We start from the raw sequence: 20,784 nt of genomic DNA, 5'->3' as shown, positions 1-20,784 counted from the left end.
TTTTTAAAATCAGAAAACACATATTCTCTTGCCCTTTATAAATTTTAAATGACCATTTTTCAAGTCATTCAAATGAAGGCTGATTTAGACAGCATGAAGCACCTAAAAACGGTGATGAGGTATAGGCCTTACAAATTAACCATGTCCAGTCAGGATTTTTTGGTCTTGTTTATTCTGGGTACTATAATTTGACCCATAGAATAGCTATCTGAAACCATGTAATAAAAATCTTTTCCAAAAAGGGGTTCCACTGGATTGGTTTTAAGATCAGATGTCAGTGTTCTTTGATCTCTGTTGCTCAGATGTTCTCATTATGGGGAACGGAATTCAGCAGGTGTTTGGTTGTTTATCCAGTAAAGGGGAAGGTGAGCTGGGATTAAATTGTTATGACATCGCTTTGTTTTAGCCCTGCTGAGTCTCACTGAATTTGGAATAATCATGTTGCTGCAATAGCAATTTTGCTAAGTACAATAGGACACGGAAAAGCTTGGCTCGCAAACTAATGGGCTGCAGCCACCATCTGTGGGATTGAAATAAAATGCCTCTCTAAAAGAAATACTCATGAATGTAACTGGCCATCTTGTTGATTAGCTTTCTGGTGGATAGGATTCCAGTCACCCAAATGAACCAGCACAACCTCTCTCTGGAAGCCAATAAGTAGATGAATAACCATTTATTCCTGAATAAGCATTTGCCCAATAAATTCCAATATACTCAGAGCCCCTTTGAAAGAAGACACTTACAATCAAATTATGTAAAATGTATAAAATTATATCAACACTTTGCAAACTGTAAATTAAAATAGAAAAACATAAGTTCTCGTGCCAGTGTTTATAAGGTCATTCTTTTCCGATTCAACACATACTGTTCCACTTTTAGATCCTATTCTCTGTGGCTGGGTTAACAGTATCCCGGCAAGTTCAAATTTATGTTCCTTAATTTATCCAAAAAGAAACTTTGGTCTCAGTTGTCAATATTAGCACACAAGTTTCTATTTTTAAAGAAAAAGAATCCGTCTTTGCAAGTGCCCAATTGTGTGTCTCTTAGTGTACATATCTACCCAGCACACAGCACTCTAAGACTTCAGGAACTGTGATTAAAACACCTAGAGTCTTAATGTCTACTTTCAACTCCAGAGTATTGAGTTTCTAAGGGCATCATTCTTCCCTGAAGCCCAGTTAGAGTTGAAGTTTTAGATAGTGAAAAATAATTTGGTAACTACATGTGCTAGTTTTTAGAAAGAAGGAAGCGCTTGAAACTCACAAGCAAGTGACTTACAGATTTACTTTCCTCATATTTCTTCTCTGAATTTCATCTTGCAGCACAATGGATTTTTTGGTCTCTGTCAGGTGAGGGGGGCTAGTGCTAGCTCCCTTCTCTGCTTTTACCCACTTTCTTCAGGTGACCCAACTCCCAAATGCAATGGACTCGCAAGGAGCTTGCCCCTTGATCAGTGTGTCCCCCTCTCAGCCTGGAGGGATCAGGTGCTCCTTTCCTGCTAAGCACTTTGGCCCGGGTTTCTGATAAATTCAGAAACCCGGATAAATTAAGGAACATAAATTTGAATAAATTAAGGAACATAAATTTGAACTTGCCAGGATACAGTTAACCCAGCCACAGAGAATAGGATCTAAAAGTGGCACAGAATGTGTTGAATCGGAAAAGAATGACCTGCGGATTCCACAGCTTCTGCCTTGTCTTGATTTATTGGATCAGTTTTACTAACTGAATTTGCCCGAATCGGCCTTATAATTTCCACGCCCCTCAGTTTGCTGCATGTTTTTCTAGCCTCCTCGACACCCCTCTTGTTCCACTTTACAAGGAGTGCAAGTCTTGCCTCCGACCTCCCAGACAATGGCTGAGTCCTACGCATTTGCTTGAATATTTCCAGTGGCTCCATCTAACCAGTCCATCAGAACATACCTTATTGCCCAAGGTTTATGGTGTGGTAACGTGGTGACTACTCTCGTCAAGATACCAGGCTGTGGCTCCTAGTCTACACTTTGTCAGAGTACTTACAGCTGATAAGCACCTTCTCGAGTATGTTCTATGGTGGTGGGGGGTGCCAGGCCCCGGCCTTTGCCCTGCTTTAGTATAGCCACTGGATAATGTTCAACAATCCCCCATTAAGTGACGACAGGTTGGAATACTTATATATTCTATTGGAATTCTGTTGTACTTCTTCATTTTCCAAATTTTGTCTGTCTCTATATTTTCACTGATACACTCCTCCTTCTCACCCACCAGTTGAAAACTCTGCCCCCTCTTGATTCTCTGGTGTTCACATTCACGTTCATGTTCTCAACTGGGCAGACTCTCATCGTATGATATTGATGGAGACATCAAGCTTCTGTCCTGGACTGTATATTCCGTCTCAGTTCACTCTAGTTAACTCTTCTGTGCTCAGCCACATAGGACAGAAGCAGCAATACACTAAAACTACAAGGCCAGTACAAGACCCAAGTAATTGTCACCTCTCTTTCTTCTATTTCAAGTTTCTGGGACCCACTTTCCTCCTCTCTTTCTCCTCTATCAGATCAAGGACTCAACTGGAGTTAGCCATCATCACTTAATTAATAGCTACTACATCATACTCACAACAGTCCTGCGGGCAGGGCAAGATCAGACTCATTTTGCAAATGAGGAAGCTAAGACCTGGAAAGGTCAAGATTATTCTGCCTCTAGCTCTTTGCTGTTCAGGTCCCTTCAAATGGGCGACGGTGGGCAATGAGGAATTACCCAGGGGACCCAAGGGGAGGGAGTGCACACAGGGTCAGGAAGGTTCTCAGGGCACTTTAATTTCTGGCTCAGGAAACTGGGCTGAAACAAAGGCAAATCCAGCTGCTGGAGGCACGGGTCTTAGACCTTAGTCTATTAATGAAGCAGGGGGAGGAGAAAGACAGGGGTAGAAGGATCCACGTATTAAGGGCTATATCTGGAATGGTTCATCTCTTGGCCAGCTCTGACCTTCAGAGCGGACTAGAGATCTCTATGATCAATTACTGCTTCCTGCCCAGGGGGACGAGAAGAGAGAGACAGCTTAATTTCTGATCTGCTCTTTTTGGATTCAGGACAAATAATCCAATTGGAACTATTTATAACTAAAAAGAAACACAAAAGAGGGGCAAACCGGTAAAGTTTGGATTGAATGTATTGAAGCAATATTACTTGTAAAGGTGAGTTGCTTCCTGCATTTGAATCTTACTGAAGTGACTTACAGTGCCCTATGAAACAGACCACCCCGTCCCATTACCCTGCCTATCTGACTTAGGAGCCTGCCATTTTCCCTTCCCTTGTCCTACTCTCTTCCAGCTACACTGCTCTCCTTCCTTGGAGGAAAGCAGGGGTAGGGACACATAAATACTAAGTGAGTTCTTAGGCAGTTGTTGGTCAGGATTCCTCATCCTAAGATGCCCTTCACACATCGGTGGCCAGGGTTTGCTCCCTGTGGCCTCTGTCAAACATGATCTCACCTGAAAAGTCTCCCCTGACTGTGTGCGTAAGAACACACCCTTTTCTGCCCATCCCCTTGGCACCCCCCACCCACTTACCTTTGCTTTCTCTTTCCCCGCTGCCCTTGTTACACATGTAACTGTCTGCTCCCTAACCCCCCAGCCCCACCTAGAATGAGAGCTCCAGGAGGGCAGGCCATCTGCTTTGTTCACTGCTGTTGACCCAGCACCTGGGGGAGCCCCTAGAGAGTAGTAGGTGCTCAAGAAGTATTTGTTGAATGAGTTTATGCTAATTATCTCGTGGAATGACATCTCTCATGCTCAGCCCTAATATATTTGACTTGATTTATTATGCTTTCTTTTGTTAGGATACTAAATTTTAATACTGCTTTACTGTGCGACTTAATAAAGTATCTCCTCATCATCCTCTGTTCAATGATACGCGGCCCACAATGATAGAATTAAGATATAAATATATAAAATAGAGAAGAGAAGGAGGACATGGGGAGAGGGAGAGGAGAAGGGAGTTGAGGGAAATTGGAAGGGGAGGTGAACCATGAGAGACTACGGACTCTGAAAGACAATCTGAGAGTTTTGAAGGGGCGGGGGGTGGGGGGTGGGAGGTCGGGGTACCAGGTGGTGGGTATTAGAGAGGGCACGGATTGCATGGAGCACTGGGTGTGGTGCAAAAACAATGAATACTGTTACATTGAAAAGAAATTAAAAAAAAAAAAGGATAGGGTAGCAAAGTGAAGCTTGTGGTGGGATTAGAAGACAAAATAATGCATCTTCTGCTATTCGAGAAACTTGGGAAAAAGCAAAAAACAAAAACCAAAACAATAAGAGCAAAAAACAACCAACCAAACCACACCAAACAAAAATACTACTCTTCCATTCCATTAGTTTGTATTAGTTCCATTCATTGTATACTCAGGGAAATTACTTCATTTCTCAGGTTCTGACTTTCCTCTTGGTAAAGGGGACATTATTCTAGTGTTCCCTCCTGGTGCTGGCTAATAAATGGTGAATAAATGAGACCCCAGAGTACCGAGGCCCTCAGTCCAGTGCCTGCCTGCTCCATGGGCTCAGACTGGAGAGGGAGACATTCACGGGGGAGGTGGGAGACAGGGGTGAAGGGTGCCCTTCAGGGCTCTGCAAGACAGCCGGCTCCTGAGCTCTACCCTCTAAGCGACAGAGCCACTGTGAGAAGGTGCCTTGCCTATGAAAGGGCCGATTATATCACACGCTTAAGTGACCTTAAGTATTTTTAAAGGAAAATTCCCCAAACACTATCCTTCCCAAAGCTCTCTAAACACGAATCTCACATATTAAACTGGGCTCGGGCTTGGTGTGAAATTGTGAGGATAAACACACCCTCCATTTACAGATCGAACTGCAAGCAGTGCTTCTAGCTAGAGTTCCTACAGTCCCCTAAACGACTTTGCTATGCTTTACCCTGCTGCCCCAACAGGAACTGCCTGTGTGAATGAATGAGCTGCTCTGGGTGGACAATACTGTCAATAACAGCCACCAGGAAAAAAAAAAAAAAGTCCTGAGGAAAATTAATTTTCAACAGTGGAACAGACCAGGGAAAACAGAACTGTGCTTTTCCTGCTTGTGATTTATAACATGTCCCCTCTTAACTCACAATAATGAATCACCGACTTTTCCTCCTGGAGTTTATCCTTTCTCTGAGTTTGACTCTGCATATATGCACACGCAAGGACAGGAACTGGTTTTCCACTTGGAATTCATCTATGCTACCCTTCTGGAGCCTATTCTTTCCAGCATGAACAGAAAGTGTTCAAAACGAACTTATTCAAAGAGAATTTCTTCCTCACCCTGTTCATTCCTGTTTCTTTGGAATTTGCAGCTGAGTTTCATTAAAAGGCAAATTTCGAACAATTCTATTAGGGCATAAAATTCATATCCTTCTACAGAACATTTTTGTAATGCAAAGGTGAATGTCCAACCAGTGATGCACACCCATGAAGAAAAAAAAAAGCAGGATCAAAAGTGGTATGTACTTTGTAGATCTGGTCTTTAAGTCTTTTTTTTTTTTTTTTTTTTTTTTAAAGATTTTATTTATTTATTTGACAGAAAGAGATCACAAGTAGGCAGAGAGGCAGGCAGAGAGAGAGAGAGGAAGGGAAGCAGGCTCTCCGCTGAGCAGAGAGCCCGATGCGGGACTCGATCCCAGGACTCTGAGATCATGACCTGAGCTGAAGGCAGTGGCTTTACCCACTGAGCCACCCAGGCGCCCTGGTCTTTAAGTCTTAAAGTATGTATTTAACAGGTCTTAGTGCAACTGTCTTACTAATACAGCCATGTAACATGCTATTTAGTAACATATTCATCTGGAATTCCAACTTTTAGTTCTGTTTCCATTTATTATTTGGACCCTAACTGGCTCAAAACCAGCCTCTTCTTAGGGAAGTCTCCACAGATCCCCTTATTACGAAATCAGGTGGTTACACTTCTCAGTACTCAGCTTAGATCACATCCTTGGCAGTATCTGACACTAATGGTTGTTCACTCCCTTCCCGAAAACATTTTATCCTGTTGGTGATCATGATACCCACACTCTTCAGATTTTCCCACCACTTCTGTGGCTCTTCTTTCTCAGTGTCCCTTGAGGTTCCTCTCCTTCCATCTCTGTCTTACAGAATGGCTTTTCCTCAGGTCTCTTGTCTAGGCCACTCTCTTCTCTCTCAACAGTCTGTTGAAGCAGCCTTATGTGTCTGGCTGCTGCAATTACCCATGCTAGTTCCACCTTCATTTAAGATTTCTCTCCTGAACGCTAAGCTAGTTATTCAGTACTTACTGGCTTTGGCACTTAGAGAACACAGGTGCTTCACTCTTCACAGGCCCCAGAGGAACACATCCATCTTTCACCTCCACTTTCTCTTCCTTCTGCACTGCTTCCTTCAGTGACCGCCATGACTATCCATCCCATTGTCCGAGCTAAGCCTATGTGCATGATCCTAGATTTCCAAGTGTGATGCTTTTATCATTTTTCTTCTCTCCTTCCTACTGTGGAGGCCTCAGACCACGGTTACCCTCTACCTTGTTCACTCTCTTTACCTCCTACTTGGCTCCTGTCCATCCAATCCATTCTTCACTGTGCACCAACAATGGTGTTTCCAATATACAAATGGGATCTTGATACTCAAATTCAAAGTCTGGTCTGACACTCAAATTTAAAACCATTCAGTAGCTTTTTGTTACCCTCAGGCTAATGTCCAAGGTCCAAAGACCAGTTCATGTGGCCTTAATGGACTGGTTCCTCCTTGCCTTTTTAGCCTTCCCTCTTTCTTCCTGACACTTCCCTGCCACCCCCACCGCCCCGCCCCGCACCTCCCCTCTCCAACTTAGACTTCTCAACTTCAGTCTTTCTGAAAATCTTCATCTCTCTAATGTTGTTTCCACTGCCTGGTATGTTTTTGTCCCAACATTCTTATTCCTCTCTTCCCTGGTCAGTTCCTGTGCATCTGTCAACTGTGAATGGAATATCACTTCCTCCAGAAAGCCTTCCTGGAGTGAAGTGCCCTGCTCTGCAGCTGGTACTGTCTGAACCTCCCATTTACACTGTGTCCCACTGCACCTGAACTGCCCGAGGACTTGCAAGTCATGTCAGCTTTGTGTGCCCAGGGCTGGTGTCTGATCTGTTTCTGGTGGAGCAACTGAGTCAAATATTTTTGACTCAAAAGTATTTGTGGAAACGTTAATACAAGAAAGGATAAAAGCTAGTGGTCAAGTTCCAATTGGCTTTATAGCACGTCTGCCTACCTTCTAGAAGCATGAGCAACAGAATCGTTATTATCTTTAGACAGAGGTTGGAAGAACACCCATCATAAAATTAAAAAACAAACAAACAGAACATAATAAAAAAATTAAAAGAGAAGAAGAAAGAGAAACAAACAAACTACACCACCACCCAACAGCTCCTGAGTCTCTTGTGCAGACACTGTGCACAGAGCTTCACCTGCACTGTTCTTTTGTCCTCACAGTGACTTATGAGGTAGGGCCATTATTTTCTCCAATTACAGATGGAGAAAATGATGCTAAGAGAGATAAACAATTTGGCCAAAGTCAGTTGGCAGAGTCAAGATTACATGAATCCCCGAAGTGCCCCCCCACCAAAGAAACCCCATCCAATAAAATGGATGCATTCAACAAAATGTACTGAATAGTTGTTTTGTGTAAAATGCCACAATAGATGTATCGGCACAACCTCTGTGTTACTCTTCTCCAGTGAAAATAACCAGGAACGGGGAAGAGTGGCGCTGTTTTGCATTTGGCCAGTTACTACCATCAGCCTGGTAAGAAATATGTTCCATACATGGAAGAATATGGCTGGGTAAATCAGAAAACTCTCCAGCTTCTCTGTACCAGATACTGTAATTTCATTATTTAGCACCACATGTGAATGCTCAGGTTCATTAACAGTCAAATCCAGATGCAAATGCAAATCGAGAAATATAATGGAAAACCAAATAGCAGATTCTCATTATCTGCCTTTTGTGCAAATCCATGCCAATGTTCTCTTTTGTAAACAAGCACTGAATTACAGTATTCCAGGCCTGATAGAAACCTAGAAATTACTTACCCCGGTCCTCCCAAGTATTTTTAAGCTTAGGGCCAAAGGAAAATAACTAGTAAGTGTAAGAGATTGCCAGGACCCAGGAAAACTGGGTGGCCGTATCTACGAAACCTGAACCTGTACCTACCCTGAGTCCTGGCCCAACACTCCAAGAAATATACCCAACAGAGATGCTTTTATTTTTCACCAAATGACACAGATGGAAATGTTAACACAGCAGTTTTGTTTTTGTTTTTTGCAATGACCCCATACTGGAATCAATCCAGTGAACATCAATAGTAGACTGGGCAAATGAACACATGAACTAAAAACCACGGAGCGATGAAAACAAACTACAATCACGTGCAAACCAGGTGGATTAATCTCAAAAACACAATGTTGAACAAAAGAAGTCATAATTTTATCATGACTTGGTTTATACAAATTTCAAAAAACTGTCTAGCCTAATGTATGACGTCAACAGTAGGAAGAACGGAAGGGGAGGGCTGGGGAGTGATCAGGGGGGAGAGGAAATGTTGACGGTGGTGATGTCTGTCTCTCTTTTTTAAAGATTTTATTTATTTATTTCACAGAGATCACAAGGAGGCAGAGAGAGAGGGGGAAGCAGGCTCCCCACTGAGCAGAGAGCCCGATATGGGGCTCTATCCCAGGACCCTGGGATCATGACCTGAGCCGAAAGCAGACGCTTAACCCACTGAGCCAACCAGGCGCCCCTGTCTCTTGCTTTGAGTGTCGATTACTAAGTATGTTCACTTCGCGACAACCACTGAGCTGTATGCTTATTACATGTGCATCTTTTTTACTGCATGTCTGTTATACGTCAGCAAAATCATACCCCTTTCCCCCCAAAAGGAGAAACTTTGGCACTTCCCGTTATCCATCTCCTCCATTATCAAGAAATTCTCAGGCACATGGGAAAAACTTAAGAATGTTGTGAATCTTAATTCTGCTAAAACTAACATTTGCTTCAGGCATGTCAACAAAAATAAATACTTCAATATTGAAAACATTTGCTAAAGAAACAAATGTGTTTGATGAGAAAACAAAAAACAGTATTTCCTTTGGCAAGCATTTGTTGGATTGGAGGTAGCAAATGTAAAACTTCCAAGTTGTTACTGAATTTGCTTCTTTGCTCAGTTTACTCAAGAGTCAGAATTTTTGCGGAGTTGTATTTCTTTTTTTAAACTATAGGGATAAAAATAATTGTAACAGAAATAAAAAAGACTGGATTTCTAAACTGTTGCTCTGGCCATGTCCCAACTATGAACAGCTGTGTAATGTTTGGCATACAATAAGCATTAAAAATATATTTGCTCTATGAATAAAGGTCCACTCCACTGGGCACTCGGTAGAATGTTTCTCATCAATCTTTGTCACAGACAGGTACAATGAGTATTTTTAAAATACCTGATAAAGAGGAAATTACCCATACTTCTTTACTATTTTAGTTAATATATAATAAAGAATAATGACTGAAAAAATAAATCTCCATCATAATGCTAATTAGTATTATTTACAAAACACCTGTAAATGACAGAATATCAGTAAATTATTTATGAAGAAAGACATCATTTAAGATAAAGAAGTTTTATTAAAGAAAAACTCGGAAGTCATTAAGACCTTAGAAAAATGAACCAAAAAAATCTCCCGCCAACTGAATTTAAGGAAAAAATTGAGAGTAGTATCACTCTCCCTGGAAGTCTTCATACATTAAATTGGTGTCAAGAAAACCTTAGAAAAGATTAGCTTTCAGGGGGGAAAAAAAAAAAAACCACTTGAATTTATATTTTCTACTTTTAAGTAGTATATTCTTACTGTGACTCTAAAATCTGTCTAAACTCCCCATTAACATTTTAAAAGAAAGTTCTCCAGTTCTTACCAAACAGAAATAAATAACACCTGACAACAGCATTAGGGAACATAAACATAAAATTACCTGTTATTAAAAACTGAGCACATTTTTCTCAAAGAAATATATTACTCAGCTGTAAAGTAGTATGTTTGCCATTCACACTAATGTTTCAACATTATGGTTCAATCTTCTAAAAAGCTGACACGGAAAATAATGGTGTAATAAACTAATTCATCATAATGTGGAAAAGAAACCGCTGGAATAAATTGTAATAACCTTTCAAAAACTAGCAGCTTTTAAAAGTATTAATTTCTACTCCAGATAATTGGAAAGGACACCTGGGTGGGTAGGCAATATTTTTTATGGGATTGCTCTGTCAGGAGCTCAGATTGTCTCTGGACTCAGCAATGATCATTTAGCACTAAATGACAGTGAATCTTGCAAATAGGTCTTCCTAGATGGTGTTTGCCATAAATTACCAAAGTCAACTCCCCTCAAGGTCAGCCATATGAGAGGGCAGGTATCAAACGGCCTTCGTGGAGACCCGGAGTGGTCCTCGGGTTTCTCATAAATGGACAATAGTTGTGTTGGTTGCCATAAAATCAACTTAATGGACTGACAACATAAATTACCATCAAACTTTGACAACATCCGTCCCTAGAAAACAGCTGAAGAATGCTTTTATATCAAAGCTGGAGAAAATGGATAACAAAATGCTTTGCTCTATACCAGATCATAAATATTTTTAACAATTCTAAGTGGGGAATGAATTAATATTAGAAGCTACAATATGTTTTACTCGAGGCATTAAAAACAGCATCTAAGTAATATTAAAATGACACTTGCTTTTTGAAGTAACTAAGATATATCATTGTAATGCAATGGAGGGAGAGAAGGAGTGTGTGTGTGTGTATGTGTGTGTGTGTGTGTACATGTGCATCCATGCATATGTGTGTGTGTGTGTGTGTGTGTGTTCTAGGTAAAGAGGTCACATTTGCCTGGCACAGGGTATTTCACTAAACCTAGATAACTAAAAAGATTATCAATGTCTTCCTAGTTTTATTTTGATCTCTCTAGTCCAGCGGGCCCATAGGTAAGATAGGTTCTTGAGCTCTCACGGTATTTGGGATCAATCATTAATTCACTTTCTTGATGGCTCAGTTTTTCCATTTGTAAAGTACAACAATTACTATACATGGACATTACGAAGACAATGGAATTAGTCCTAGCAGGAAAGCTCCGAAGAAGCTCTAAACTGCTAGAGAGTCATATTAATATATTTGTGAAAATAATGTACTCCAGACAATTAATGACTTTTTGAAAGTCAATTTGGTAAAAAACAAAACAAAACAAAACAAAACAAACCAACAATAGGTGAACTACGAAATTGAAATTTTGGGGGTAAGTTAAACATGATTGTTTCGTTGAGTTTTCATTACACAGCTAATTATGCTTCCATCCTAGAACTGCAGTCGTTACCATTAGCAGTCACAGTAGCAGGACTAGTACAACATAAAGCTACAATTACTCTCTCAGGCATTTTTATAATCATATTTATTATCTCTTGGAAATCAGAACTTCACTGCAGATTTTGCTAAAAGAAATGCTACAGGGAATAAAAGCAAGATGTTCCTGCACCCAGTGGCACCTCAGACCATGAACAGTGTGTATAATGTCGGGGAACTCTATATACTTTATGAAATATAAAAGTTCCCAAACAGGGACGCCTGGGTGGCTCAGTTGGTTAAGCAGCTGCCTTCGGCTCAGGTCATGATCCCAGCGTCCTGGGATCGAGTCCCACATCGGGCTCCTTGTTCAGCAGGGAGCCTGCTTCTCCCTCTGCCTCTGCCTGCCATTCTGTCTGCCTGTGCTCACTCTCTCCCCCTCTCTCTCTCTGATAAATTAAAAAAAAAAAAAAAAAAAAAAAAAAAAAAAAAAAGTTCCCAAACAGAAGGTAAACTTGGTCTATGTTGTGTCTTTCTCCCCCACATACCGTCACCTTCTCTCCTGGTCTTCTCTGCACTGTCTCTTGCACTTACTCTTTCCCGCTATCCCACTGTCACTTCTGTCTACAACCTCATCCCCGTAGAACTGAATTACGGTGGTGGTTTCTCTGCTCCCGATCTCTACCAATCCTTCCTGCCGACTCCTGGCAAATTCATCTTTTTTAGAGCACTCTTTTAATGATGTCATTCTTCTGCTCAAAAATTTTCAATGAGTTCGCACCCCCTGGAGGCCAAAGGTCAGAGTCTTCAGCTAGAGTCAGAGCCTTTGACTATCTGGCCTCACCTCCTTGTCTCATCTCGTCTTTTCTAGTTCCCCTGCACAAAGCTACGGGATAATAAATGCCCCTGCTGCTCGGCCACTTCTACCACAGCTCCCGTCGGGCAGGCACCGTCCATCCTCTCTGCCGAGCCAGCTGCCTGCCTTCGATGAAGCCTTTTCCACTACTTCAACCCATAGTCAGCACCTCTAGCCATGAAAAGGGAACATCCACTGTTTTATTTATTTTTAAAACGATTTTATTTATTTATTTATTTGTCAGAGAGAGAGAAAGAGAGAGAGAGAGAGGGAGAACACAAGCAGGCAGAGCAGCAGGCAGAGGCAGAGAGAGAAGCAGACTCCCCACTGAGCAAGGAGCCCGATGCGGGACTTGATCCCAGGACCCTGGGATCATGACCTGAGCCGAAGGCAGCGGCTTCACCAACTGAGCCACCCAGGCGTCCCTGTTTGGTTTTTTGTTTTGGTATTAAAATGATTTATTTCGCTGTTGCAACATGGCTTAACTTCAGTTATCATTGCTTAATGGTTTCCTAGTCTTTTCTCTTTAATTAATTTGTAAAACTCTTTAAAGGGTAGTGGTGTTTGTGTTCTTATTATCTGCCAATCTCCCTAGCATGAAGTTATGAAAATAATTAGCAATCAGTAGACACTTGTTTAATGAATGAATGCAAAATGCCTCTCTAGGCTTCCTGCAAGATTAGCATGAAAGCTACTCAGTTGTGCTGGTAACTTGTGGTATTCCCGAGCAGCAATTTCTGTATGTGAGCTTAATAAATCTGTTTTCATATTTAAGTTATTAGTGAAATTCTAGATTATGAAATATAAGTCGATCACATGAGATTTTATAATGTTACAATATGACTTTATTGTAAACTTGGGCACCATTAGGATAAACACAAAGTAGTGCATATTCATTGAATTAATACTCATTTTCTGAAAATTCCTTAGCCACAGAAAGCTCAGTAACTTCTAAACAAAACTAAAATCATTCTTAGAATAAATTTAGAGAAAAAACAGTAGAGAAAAAACAGTATGCAGCAGTGCAGAATCTTTATTTTATAAATCAGAAATGTATTTTAGTTTATAATATTCTGCAGAAAGAATATGGATTTTGGAACTCATCAAGACCTGACTTGGTAACTCTGTTCTGCTGCTTACTGGGCATGCCATCTTGGATCTGTGACTCAGTGCCTTTGAACTCTAAAATTCTCACAAGGCAAGAGAAAATATTAATATCCAATTCACTTGAAAAACCGGAGATGAATGAACTCCTTTTGAGCTGTTAATGAGGCTAATGAATTCAAGGGCACCTGTGGCACCTACCCCCACATCTGGCACATTAATAAATGGTAGCTACGATTATCATTTTTGTTTTGAGAGCTTTTCTTTTGACTTCTTATTTCCTATTGCCTCTGGAGGAAGATGGCTTCCCCAATAGTTAAAGAGTATGAGTACAGCAGTCTAAAACATCTTTACCTTGGGGATCTACCATTTGCTAGTTTATTAATCTATTTACTAATGGATCTGAGTCCCAGTTGCATAGGTGGGTATATGAAGAAAACAAAATCTTGCAGGGACATTCTAAAAATTCAAAGTGATATATTTCACAGTGTCTAGCATAGAACAAGCACTCTGTTACAGTACAGATAGTAATTCTTATGAGTCTTCTCTCAGGTGCTATCCTGCCCTGTGTTAAAGAACCTATGTTCATGAGTATTTTTTAAGTAAAAGTAGGAAAATTTTCCTCCATTATATTTCACATCTTTGCAGAAAAACATAACTTGATATCATAAATGTTATTCTTATAAATAATATTTGTATAATGACTAATAGTGTACAAAATACCTTCACAGGGGCACCTGGGTGGCTCAGTGGGTTAAAGCCTCTGGCCTTCAGCTCAGGTCATGATCCCAGGGTCCTGGCATCAGGCTCTCTGCTCAGCAGGGAGACTGCTTCCTCCTCTCTCTGTCTGCCTCTCTGCCTACTTGTGATCTCTGTCTGTCAAATAAATAAATAAAATCTTAAAAAAAAAAAACACCTTTATAACGATACAATGCTCTAAAAGTGTTCCCCAAATTAACCACTCTCTGCTGTGGTTACTCCAATCATTATTCTGGCAACCCATTCTACCATCAAGATGTTTAATTACAAACAATAATGATAAACTTCAAATATTAAGGCAGCTACTTAAAAGTTAAATGTGTTATGTCATAGGCCCATGTTTTTAGAAATCCTTGGCAGCTGAACTTGGTTAGATGAAACTGAGTGGTTACAGATTCGCCATCTCAGCAGTGGAAGCCTTCTCTAGTCAGGCTTTAACAAGAGACACTTCCAGAAGTGCTTTCTTAATTTCTCTTTGACTTCTTGAATATTGTTTAAAGTATCAGTTAGGTATGCCACTGTTGTCACTGAGGTTAAAATACAATTAAAAAAAGTCTGGTAGGTGGTTTCTGGAACTTATTATGTAAACAAATGAAAAGTAAAAATATGGGTAACTTTCTTATATCATGGATTAGATCAGACGCTGAGATTAATGACGACTTATCTAAACTCAGAAGACATGCAATTAAATGCTCAAGAATAGGGACACCTGGGTGGCTCAGTGGGTTAAGCCACTGCCTTCGGCTCAGGTTATGATCTCAGGGTCATGGGATCGAGTCCTGCATTGGGCTCCTTGCTTGGCAGAGAACCTGCTTCTCTCACTGCCTCTGCCTGCCTCTCTGCCTGTTTGTGTGTACTCGCTTGTTCTCTCTCTCTGGCAAATAAGTAAAATCTTTAAAAAAAAAATGCTCAAGAATAGAAAGCACTTTATAGTTCATAAGATGAAGTTGTTTCTACCAGCATAGTAACTTAACTGAAGCACATGCTTTAAACTCACCAAATACATTACTTCCCTCAATGTTTACAAGGTCAAAACCAGACATCAGCCACAACCTGAAGTGTATTGAGTTGCTCTGAACAACTTTTGGATGGATTGCTTCAAGAAGCAGCAGGCTGGTTCCCACTAAGACCCCTGGGGTGTTCCATACACATGTGTACTTTGAGAACCAAGTGTTTAAGGACAGTGTTACTATTTTTTTTTTGTTTTGTTTTTAAGATTTTATTTATTTATTTATTTGAGAGAGAGAAAGCACAAGTCGGGAGGAGAGCGAGAAGCAGCCTCCCGCCTTGCAGGGAGCCTGATGTGGGGCTGGATCCCAGGACCCTGGGATCAGGACCTGAGTGGAAGGCAGATGCTTAACTGCAGCCTTCCGCCTTGCAGGGCCTGGATCCCAGGACCCTGGGATCAGGACCTGAGCTGAAGGCAGAGGCTTAACTTACGGAGCCACCCAGGCCCCCCTAGGACAGCACTGCTCTTAATCCTTCAGATGAGCAGCCTAACAACAACCGTTCTTTACACAAGGTATACAGCTCCTGATGCAACTGTTGTTGTTTCCACTGTCTTATCCTCTATTCGGTCCTTTTACCCTCTATTCAGTTTAGTAATTGTGGCCATTATACTTACATTTTAAAACATGATGTGACACATGATATGGGAAACCGCCACTTAGTGACTGATGACTGACAGCATCGGACTGGCATTAGTGCCAGAGCAGTCTTTCCTCGGTCTGCCTCCAAAACCCCTACAAAGGCGCGGCGTTGGCCTGTTTTTGGCCTTTGCTTTCTTTCACTGCCTGACATATCAATCAAACCACTCGGGGGGCTTCTAAGCTCTTTCAGTGTCTATTTTTACTAGACGCATTAACTAGAGCTTGTGTTTATAGCATCAATGATAATTTCAAGGCTATTTTACAAACCAAATGTTTTGATCTTCATGATAGAGTGACATGAGACGAGGAAACAGGCATGAAGATGTTATCTGATGTGCCTGCGTCACTTGAAGCTAGTGTCCATACAGGGTACTGCCGTCCTGACTCTGAATTTGGGCTCACTTCACCCCCATCGCACTTCGCCGTTTGTTGGACTTACGTGGGAAATTCTTTTCACTAGTTGTGTGATTTTTACATATATTGGTCAGACCCTGAATTTTAGCTTCCTTGTCGGTAAATGGGGGATAACAATACCTAAATCATAGAGTTACTTTGATGGTTAAATGAAATGGTATATGTAAAATAAAAATTCTAGAATAAGGCAAGTGCTTAAAAATGTTAGTCCTTCCAATCCCCTCTTGTTGAGTCTTCACCTAAAGCTAGCTCCTTTAGGTCTACAGAGGACCTCTGAAGTTACTCTGTAAACCAGTAGTAGGCCAGGAGAGCTGAGTATATTACTGTATCACTAGGATGGCAACACTTCATTGAACCAAGGATTTATCAGTCATCTACTATGTCCAAGCACAGTGCTAAGTACTACAGATGCACAAAGAAGTAGCAGCGGCCAAGGAATTTTGGCAGTGACAAGAACCAGACTTGATTTTCTAGAAAATAAAGATACTCCAAGAGGGGCTAATCTGCCAAGTTTAACAGGACTTTTTGAAAATTCTCCTAAATAATTTCAAATAGAATAAAATGATTTAAAAGCTTATACATATTAGAGTTTACTTTTGAATGGCCCATTCAGCCAAACCCCAAAGTGTTCTTTTTATAGGCAGTGGTCCTGTGTTCAGACCATATTATGACACGGGGTGAGGAAAGGAGCGTGGAAGAGCCAATCTCAAAGGGACCTAGGAAAGAAAAGCTTAAAAATGTGTGAGGTGTTTTGCTTTATTTCCATGACTTGAGTCACCTAGATTATAAAATACCCTAGGGCAAAACTATCCATTTGGTATTTTCTCTGTCTTTCTCCTTGAGTGCCTGGGAACAGAAATATTTGCTGAGTTGAATTTTAGCCTCTGAGTCAAACCAGACAGACAACCCAAAAAAAGGTAATTATAATTTCACCACATTTGGATTAGCCCATAAGAAAAGTATTTATAGGCAACTAAAACATGGCACATTGAAAAGATTTTTCAAGGTCAAGGCTAGTGAAATCTCAGCATAATTTTGTTTGCTATACATTGCAACGTTAGCAACAGTAAGTCATGTATGAGGCAATGTGCAGTGCGAAACAATGCAGCGTTTAAGGTCAGACAAGTTGGCTCTCATTCTGCCTCTTCTTGTGATTTTAGGCCATGACCAGACCTCTTAGAGCCATAGATTTCCTCCTTTTCGAATGGGAATAATGCAATCTACCTTATGACATCATTGAAAACCTTAATTGAGATGGATTATTACATGTACGCACAGTAATTATTTGGTAACAATTTTTGAGCGTCGAATACATATCAGACTATTCAAAGCACTTTTTATATAACTGGTTTAAACTTTACCATAACTCCAGGGGATGGATGTATTAATTATTCCCATTTTAGAGATAAGGAAATTGAGGCACAGAGAGTTTTTTGAAGAACCTTGCCTCGGCCAGTTACTAGCTGGCTGAGTGGGAGCTCGAGCTCAGGCTCAGGCAGTCTTGCTGCGGATCTGTGTTCGCACCATCTTGCTTCGTCCCCTTGCTGGCAGAGCAGCTCATTACCTGCCCACTACGCCTCACCCTGGATTCTGGTATAAAAAATTCAACAGTTCCCACCTTTCCAGAAATAAATAGTTACACCGAGGACACAGGGCACATGCATAGGGAGAGACAAAGGCATACACAACATAAGATATCAAACGTCAGAGCGCAGTGTAACTACAAGTTCTATGGCGGGTTCGAAGGAAGGACATAACTGGGATGGAAAATCGGCAGGCACGCTTTTTGTGATGTAGGTGGAACGTGACTTAGGTCTTAGAGGAAAGGCAGAACTAAAACCAGGAAGGAGGATTTGGGAAAGTTATTTCAGGTAGCCGAGACAGCAAGGGCAGAGACGCTCTGTGTTCGGGAAATTAGGCTTGGTGTCAGTGGGAAGGTTTCTACATGGGATCATTGAGACTGGAGAGCAGGAGGCACTTTAAAGTCATTTTTTAGAACATTTGAGAAGCCCAGAGAGGAGGAAGGACCACTCATGGAACAGCCACCAGGGGTTTCTGAAAGGCGGAGTATCTGCGCGGACGGTGCCATGTCATGCCAAGTAGGGCTTTTCCAAAGGCTGATGAGGCGGCAGATGTGTAACCCATGGGGTGGGAGGACCGAAAGTTCCATCACCGAGAGCATGTCAGTCCTCGGGACACATACCTACATTTAGACACTTCGCAAGGGTCCCGCGAGGATTATCTGCTCGGTGGATGTTCCATGGCCTCTTCTCACCTACCTCCGGTCCTTTTGGCTTGTTCCCTGCTTGTTAGCACCTGCGGGTAGAGACGGAGCAAAACTGATTATCCAGTTCGTCTTTTATTTTTTATTTTTTAATTTAATTTAATTTTTGTTTTTATTGTTGTTGCTGTTCCTCAGTAGCAGTGGGTAAAAATATGTTATGGGAAGAAGTATATTTTGGGTGATCAGATTTCCTTCTTTCTTTCTTTTTTAAAGGGTGTTTCCAGGGCCTTTATTAAACAATTTGCAGATGAATAGCAGAGCTTACATTGGAGCCTAACCCTGGAATATGGAACCCTTAATTCCCTTGGATTAGAGATGGATTTGTAAGTTGGGGACTGCCCACATGCACTTGCAGATAATGTTCCTGCAACAGAACCTTTTTTCTGCGATTGAAGTTTTTTAGGTGAGAGAGGTTAAACGTACTCTCCTTAAAGATGCCCACATTGTGTAACTCCAGACTGTCTTTTATGTATGTATGATGATTATCCATACAATCATTTTTACCTTTCTTTCCTACTACTTGAATATATTAAGCACTTGCTGCTTCTTCCTAAGTTGAATATAGAACACTAAGAGACCTGAGTAATTGTCTAGCTGCAGAGTACATGTTTGGCTCTGAAACTAGAGTGTTGTATTAGATTAAAAAAGAAAGAAGGAGATGAGAAAATGAAACAGACTGCAATGAAACAGGTTTGCAATGCCAAACTTTTTTTTAAAGGAATATTTCATTGTTTTTTTCCTCAGGCTATTATTAAGAGTATATATGACCTCTAAATAGATTGCAGGACACAGTCCCAATACATCATTATCACTAATATATATTTAATAGTAGATATAAAGATTATTCTGGTCCCAAATGGCCAGAGTATTCATCTTTTACACACACATACTTTTCTAATATTTATTTAATAGTAGATATAAAGATTATATATTTAATATATATTATAGATTATATAGATTATATATTTAATATATATTATAGATTATATAGATTATATATTTAATAGTAGATATAAAGATTATTCTGGTCCCAAATGGCCAGAGTATTCATCTTTTACACACACATACTTTTCTTAAGAAAAAAAGATTTATGTATTTATTTTAGAGACAGAGCAAGAAAGGCAACTGGGTAACTCAGTTGGTTAAGCATCTGCCTTCAGCTCAGGTCAGGATCCCAGGGTCTTGGGATTGAGCCCGGCATCAGGCTCCCAGCTCAGTGGGGAGCCCACTTCTTCCTCTCCCTCTGTTGCTCCCCGAGCTTGTGTGTGCACTCTCTGTCAATAAATAAATAAAATCTTAAAAAAAAAAAAAGTGAGAGCGAGAGCAAGAGCGTGTGGGGGGAGGGGCAGAGGGATAAGGAGAGGGAATCCTAGGAAGACTCCACAGAGTATGGAGCCCGATGTGGGGCTCGATCCCAGGCCCCGGAGATCATGACCTGAGTTGAGATCAAATGGCAGATGCTTAACCAACTACACCACCCAGGCACCCCACACCCACATCTTTTTCAAGAAAAAGACTTTAAAATTGTATACACTATGCTAATTGCCAGCTACCAAATCTCTTGTATCTCTTCTCTGATTAACACACTTTCATATGTTATGTCTAGTTCTTCCACTTGAATCCCATTCTCCACCTCACTATCCCAGCACTGTCCAAACAGTTCCAGAGAAACCAGAGAACTAGTAGAAAAAAAGTACATTCGGTTTTTTCAGGACATGGCACACATCGGTAGTGGCTACTTTCTAGCCAGAAAACCAGATCCATTGCTTGTGAGAACCTCTCACGTGCTCATATGCTGCTGACCTCAATGTGAGACAGAGGAAAACAAAGCCTCAACCACTCTGCTTCTCAATTTGTTTGAGAAGCTAGAATTATTTCTAAAGTTCCCAAATAAACAGAAATCATTATAATTATGAATAATTAAAATGCTAAACTCAAGAGGGCACTCAACATTCGTTACACTGCAGAACTCATCCCCTAAGGGTAGTACCTTCAATTAGTTCAGTTTTTACAACAGAAGAAAAATGTGACAGTCAGTAATTGCAGGTATTTAGCACAAAGAACAAAACAAGCTAACTTGCTTTTACATCACTCTCTCTCAGCCAGCAGGGGCACTGCTCTCTTTTGGATTTTTAATGTCTATACTAATTCCAGGACACAGAAAAGCAGTATTTGGCAGGAGAGCAGAACAACATCCCGCCTTCAAAGTGCTAAGGAGATGCACTTTGGCTTTATTCACTATTTGGAATAAAGTAGAAGGTATCATATAACAATAAATAGTTTCAAAAGAGAATCTTTTAAAAGATACTTTACCTCCTGGGGATAAAAATGTATTATATGTTTATATATAAAAAAAGATACTTTAT

General features: G+C 40.7%; 2 protein-coding genes across 2 annotated transcripts in view; both read right to left on the bottom strand.

Moving 5' to 3' along the window:
- HS3ST5 (heparan sulfate-glucosamine 3-sulfotransferase 5) overlaps window positions 1–18,437 on the bottom strand; it is a 104,939-nt gene extending 86,502 nt beyond the window's left edge. Inside the window, exon 1 of the mRNA XM_059176806.1 lies at window positions 18,338–18,437. The gene's annotated coding sequence lies outside the window, so the exon portion shown is untranslated. The remainder of the gene's footprint in view (window positions 1–18,337) is intronic.
- The window catches only part of LOC131834545 (SKI family transcriptional corepressor 1-like), a 223,670-nt gene continuing 221,255 nt past the window's right edge, over window positions 18,370–20,784 (bottom strand). The window contains exon 5 of the mRNA XM_059179266.1: window positions 18,370–18,450. The gene's annotated coding sequence lies outside the window, so the exon portion shown is untranslated. The remainder of the gene's footprint in view (window positions 18,451–20,784) is intronic.

The sequence above is a fragment of the Mustela lutreola genome, chromosome 6 (assembly GCF_030435805.1).
Source record: "Mustela lutreola isolate mMusLut2 chromosome 6, mMusLut2.pri, whole genome shotgun sequence".
NCBI lineage: Eukaryota > Metazoa > Chordata > Mammalia > Carnivora > Mustelidae > Mustela > Mustela lutreola.
Note: the sequence above shows the minus strand (reverse complement) of the source record. Positions and strands in the feature narration are given on the sequence as shown.